The sequence below is a fragment of the Amblyomma americanum genome, chromosome 6 (assembly GCF_052857255.1).
Source record: "Amblyomma americanum isolate KBUSLIRL-KWMA chromosome 6, ASM5285725v1, whole genome shotgun sequence".
NCBI classification, from domain to species: domain Eukaryota; kingdom Metazoa; phylum Arthropoda; class Arachnida; order Ixodida; family Ixodidae; genus Amblyomma; species Amblyomma americanum.
The window spans coordinates 38,515,860-38,521,859 of NC_135502.1; positions in this window are offsets into that span (position 1 = coordinate 38,515,860).

The following is a 6,000-nucleotide window of genomic DNA, read 5'->3' on the forward strand; positions in this document are numbered from 1 at the left end:
AATGTTGCAATCTGCCGACTGTTTGATGGCATCCGCGTGCATCGACAAACTGAGAGAGAGGCATGAAGGGCCGCCTTGGAACCTGGTCCTGTTTCCCGATCCCGTTAAGAGGTACAAACTGCTCCTGCTCTGGGAAAGCACTGAAAAACTTAAGGATGTGCTGGGGCAAACGGTAAGCGTTTTTTATTGCTTTAATTTGCATTTTGAGCGTCCGAAACGGCTTTCAGAAAATCACAGAGCGTGGTGACGTCGTAATTAAGAAATTACGAAGAGAACTTGAGGCTACTTGCATGCTTTGAATGCAGAAGCATTGCTTTTTTATTTTTATTTCTTTCTTATTTTTATTTATCTTAAATTTTTCTCTTCCTTTCTAATGACGCACCTACTCATTAACACACAGTCGTAAGGCAACGCATATATTAGGTATACCTTTGTTCGCCAAGAAGAAACGCCGTTCTGTGACCTATGGGTGAAAGGCGAAAGATTATACATGGCTTAGAATTAGAATTGGTTTTTGGGGAAAGGAAATGGCGCATTATCTGTCTCATATATCGTTGGACACCTGAACCGCGCCGTAAGGGGAAGGATAAAGGAGGGAGTGAAAGTATAAAGGAAGAAGAGGTGCCGTAGTGGAGGGCTCCGGAATAATTTCGACCACCTGGGGATCTTTAACGTGCACTGACATCGCACAGCACCCGGGCGTCTTGGCGTTTTTCCTGCATAAAAACGCAGCCGCCGCGGTCGGGTTCGAACCCTGGAACTCCGGATCAGTAGTCGAGCGCCCTAACCACTGAGCCACCGCAGCGCGTATACGTTGCTTACGGTTTACGGTTTATGGGGATTCAGAGTCCCAAAGCGACTCGGGCTATGAGGGACGCCGTAGTGGAGGGCTCCGAAAATTTCGACCACCTGGGGTTCTTTAACGTGCACTGACATCGCACAGTACGCGGGCCTCTAGAATTTCGCCTTCATCGAAATTCGACCACCGCGGCCGGGATCGAACCCGCGTCTTTCGGGTCAGCAGCCGAGCGCCATAACCGCTGAGCCAGCGCGGCGGAAGATAATACATCGTGTTCTGCATGCTCTTTTCGTTTTTCCTCGTTGCTATGTACTGTTTGTCATTTTTGAGAAATGTCGTGCTTTGCCAGGACTTTTCATCTGGGATTTTTGGTAACCACTTTTGCGGCCAACGACCACATCATCGGTTTTCGTTACCGATTAGCCATATAATGCTTTCGCATTAAAACGCATCGACGATGTCAACGAACTGCGTACAGATAGCATAATGGCAACTACGACAAACACGCAACTCCTTATTGAGCCTCAAAGCGATCACTTTGTATCAGCGTAAGTACCGCGGCACGGTTCCTCGTCGTGTCAGCTCGCCCGTTTTGACAAGAACGTCCATGAAGGATCCTCCAGAAGTTCTTTACCTACTTCTCCCCTCAAATCTTGCGTAAATATAAGCCTAAGTTTAAGCTTTCAACTATATAGTATCCATGCTCTTCTTAATATAGTTTATTTTATATTTCTTCCTTTGGTTTGATGAACGACGCGTTCTTCAAAATAACGACATTATTGTTACATCTGCACGTGCTTACATATTTTTATGTTCTTAAGTCCTTGCTTACTGCAATGCCTGCTTATTTTTTCGCTCCTACGTCCTTGCCTATTACGTATTGCTCTTTTATAGTGTTTATTGATTATTTGGCATTTAATTAATATCTTTTTTTTACGTATGCGTTGAGTTTCTTATGTTGTGTGTATTGTACGTTGCCTGCCATCAGGACTATAAGTTTTTTCCAATACGTGAAAAAGAGTCGCTGGCGCTGCTACCAATCAACAGACTCTCTTTTGTTCATTAAAAAAATATTCATTCTTACATCATCAGCTGTACTACAGCCACAATCCACTGACATCTCAAGATCATCGTCCTTAAGAAATGATGTCATCAAATAGCAGCCTCACATGAGCCATTGTCATCGATTACATAACCATCGTGGGGAGACCCATTGGTCACATAATGGGCCATTAACTCATTACACTCCTTATATATTATGATGACCCGCTTAAGGAACACGATTCCCATGACAGCTGACGCTGAAAGCCATTCCACATTACGTAAACAACCTTTAGCTTTTCCTTTTTATATTTTTCTCTCCCCAGACACAAATATTGACTATGCATTTGTTTGATTCGTTTTGTTCAAACACAGAGCCTGCTGAGTTCGCAGATCAGTATGGTCTGCCAGCTGAGTTTCAAAACAACGAAGTTCACCGACGTTCCAGTTAATTCTCCGGTGGAATTCAGCCGATGCAACGTGCTAGCACTGGACGACCAGGACGTCGTCCGAGATCGCCACGAAATGGTGTGTATTCACATATGGAAGTACTTAACGATACCAGTTATGAACAGCATGTTTCTGAACCTCGTGCTGAATCATGAGCATCATCAGCAGCCTAACTACGTCCACAGCAGGAAAAAGGCCTGTCTCATATCCTTCTAATTATTTCTGACCTGTTCCAGCTGCGGCACCTTATCCCTGCAAACTTACAAATATCGTCCTCCCCCATGACTTCCTATCGCGCCCTGTTATGCTTGCCTATTTCTTCCTCTTTATTTCGACTAGGACGTCATCAACCCGTGTTTGTTCCCAGACCCACTCTGACCGCTTCCGGTCTCTTAACGTCACACCTATCATTTTCTTTTCCATAGCAATGGACGGGCAAAATCACCTCGAAATGGGGGGGTATTCAGACATGGTAGAACTAAAAGAAATCAGTCATGGACAAGATGTTTCAGGAACGTTGTGGTGAAGGTGTTCGGATTATTCCCAAACCGCATTTTTCTTTTACGTTTATTCGTTCCTGTGCAACATTCACGCTTTACGTATAGTGTGCAGCCTGCGAATATAATGTAAATTTTCACCTATTTTCTTTTTACTTACATCAATAGGTAATTTTGGTCAGTATTACACTAACATACGTTTCTGCTTAATTTATTAGCATGTTAACGACTGTAGTGTTACATAAAAAAACAGCCTGAAATCAAGGATTCGAGCATTACCCACTCGAGAAAGCCAACTCAACGAGCTTTGAAAAGCCAACTTTTGATAGCGATAGTACATACACCTGGTGATAATTTTTAATCTATATAAATTTTTATTCTAAAATGCTGAGAGATAAGTCGGTGCAGTCTTTGCGGTGGATTGCACAGCAAGTCAGCCATAATATATGTGATGAGATCAATTAACAGATGACTGCGAAACTGACGAATCGAGATTATGATTTTTAGCTTTAGGGAATAAGGTTATATTTGTGAAATTGAAGACGGTAAAAAATTAAGGCGAGCACTGTTTCTAAATTTTCTGAATCGGCATTGTGGTACCAAATATCGAGTGTCAAAAGTACGCCTATGAAAGCTCGTTGAGTTGGCTTTCTCGCCTTGCATGTCTCAAAAAGTCGTCGCTATCATTTCTTATTAAGCGTGTACAGACGCAGTTTGTACCTTTTGTGATGTAGTAGAAGATGACGTCGTTTCGATGACGAGAATATGTTCAGCGAGACCACTATAAAGACGTGCTACGCAAGAAAGCCAACTCAAGTCAATTTTTGGCGCACGAAATTTCAAGCCACAATGCAGATTAAAAACATTTTAAACTTGGCTCACCTTCAATGTTGACAGCCATCAACTTCACAATACAAGTTTTCATTCCAAAACCAAAAGTAAAACATTGATTACTTTATTTTAGTTAATTATTTGTCTATCAAATTAACTCTATCGCGTGCATAATGTCCGAATTGCTGTGAAATCCTCTGCACAAAACAAACCGACGTATGTCTCGCGGCTTTTAAAATAAAAATCTGTAAAGTTAAAAAGAGTCACCCGGTAGACTATGGTGTCCCGAAGACTACTGACTTAGCGCTTCACCGCACGCTTTACAGCTGTGCAGTAAAGCTATCGTGCATGCGGTGAAAGTTGACACACGGGCACACTAAGAAAGTTGACACACGGGCACACTAAGAAAGTTGACACACGTGAAGAGCTTTAAAGGTCGAAAAGACTCTGAGTCAGTATTGCCACCAAATTTTCCAGCCGTGAAGGCCATGGCGTTTCTGAAAATGTGTTTCATCTAACACGAATCAGTTTAAGCAAAGGCTTGTCCACTCTTGAGAATGATATCCCTCACGTATTCTTCATTGAAACGTATTCTTCTATAGTAATAACCTCGGAGGTAAGTTTCTTTGACTGTGCAATAGATGCAACGAGCGCAAGGCTATGGTTTTCACTAAATCGCTTACCAGCCAACCACAAGGTTGTGAGAGCGCCCCCTCGCTATTCCAGCTCCTGCTGCTGCATAGCTACCAAAAGTTGTACACGAGTTTAGCACTGGTTGACTAAATTTAAGCCGCTTAAGATACGTGGAGCGATTAATGACGTAAATTGCAGGAAAAGAGATAGACTTTTAAAAGTGACTGACGTCAGTGCCACGGAGTAGAAACTCGTAGAGAGTCAAGGAAAATATTATCAATTAGTTCTATTTTCAAAACAAAAGATTGCAGTTCTACACTAAATTATGTTTTCATGCCACAAGCCAAGTGCTGTAGACAGAGAATTACCCGATATCTCGATCACACGCTAGCACTGATATCGTCGAATGCGACGCCTACTAGGGTGTTTCGGTGCTTTAACACTTTCCTGCCCGCGCCTATTCCCATCGACAGCCCGCTATCGATGGTTTCAAATTCGTATTTTCCCGCTTTGGAAGTGTTCTTGGACAGCTAGCGCCATCCAGTGGGTAAAAAGAGAACCTTCCGTTCAGTTTTGCTTTGCATTTTGTTTTTTCCGTCACGCGACTATTTTTAAAGCCCCTTCGGAGTCACGTGACTGGCGCTCCTTGTTTACATCATGGCGGCGACGCCGTGCGCCGCAGCTGCACGGAAACTGCGCGTTTCCACGGGAAGTGATACATCTGTGAGCTCGTTTTTGCCACGGGAACAGCAGCAGTGATGACTAAGAAGGCGACTTTGGTTCATAAGACTTTAGCACGGACAGTGAAATTCCGTCAAACCGACCCGGAACGTCAACAGCCATGCCTGGTAAGTTCCGCTTTTGCTGCGCGCTGGTCGGAAGAGATCAGGTTGTTTTGAAGGTCACAACTCTTATCTGCAGGGTGTCACCGTGTTTCAGGCGGGATTGCTCTTCGCCGGCAGCGCAGAGAGTCGTGTTTTCGGCTAGAAGACAGCCAGGCGTCGACCTCGGCGTTGCGCGCCGGAGTGCTGCACAGCGCTTCTTCAGAGCCGTCGATTTCTTCCTCCTATTTTTCCCCACAAAATCATCAGTGAGATATGCAGGAACACGAACAAGTATGCGTGGATGCATATCTTGTAGAAATCGTCCTACAGCGAAGAAGATGGATCTTGGCGAGAGGTCACTCCAGAAGAGATGACAAACCTCAAGTGCTGCAGCACAAGCCCCAAAAATGGAAAAATACCGAAACTGCAAATTGTGCTACAAAGAAATAAAGGTCGAACAAAAGAAAAATGTTCTTTGCGAGACATGCGTGGCAAACCTCTCTTTCACGGCAACGAGGAACTGTATCGCGCGGTGGCACGATAGTCGGTGGGCTACTGTGTCCTTGCCTACCTCAGCGAATACTGTACATGGAAAGCTGAAATTTGCTGCAGTGTTACATCAGTCCCTGTTGTAAAAAACTTATATCCTGAAATTTTTTTATGTTTTGTTTGCGTGAAGAAACTTTGATGTTTTTGTGCGTTTTCTCTTTGTGAATGCAAATTTTTTTCATAATAATTTTTTTTTGATCACATACTTAATAAGCCGGTTGATTGAAACTTATACCATTGCGAAGACAATTTCATCCTCTATAATTTGATACTATGCACTCCTGTATGAAGCAAGTTTTGTTAAATAGAAAAATATATTAATGACACCACCCAAACAGCACCACTTTTCCCGCGGGCAGGAAAGTGTTAAGGAACA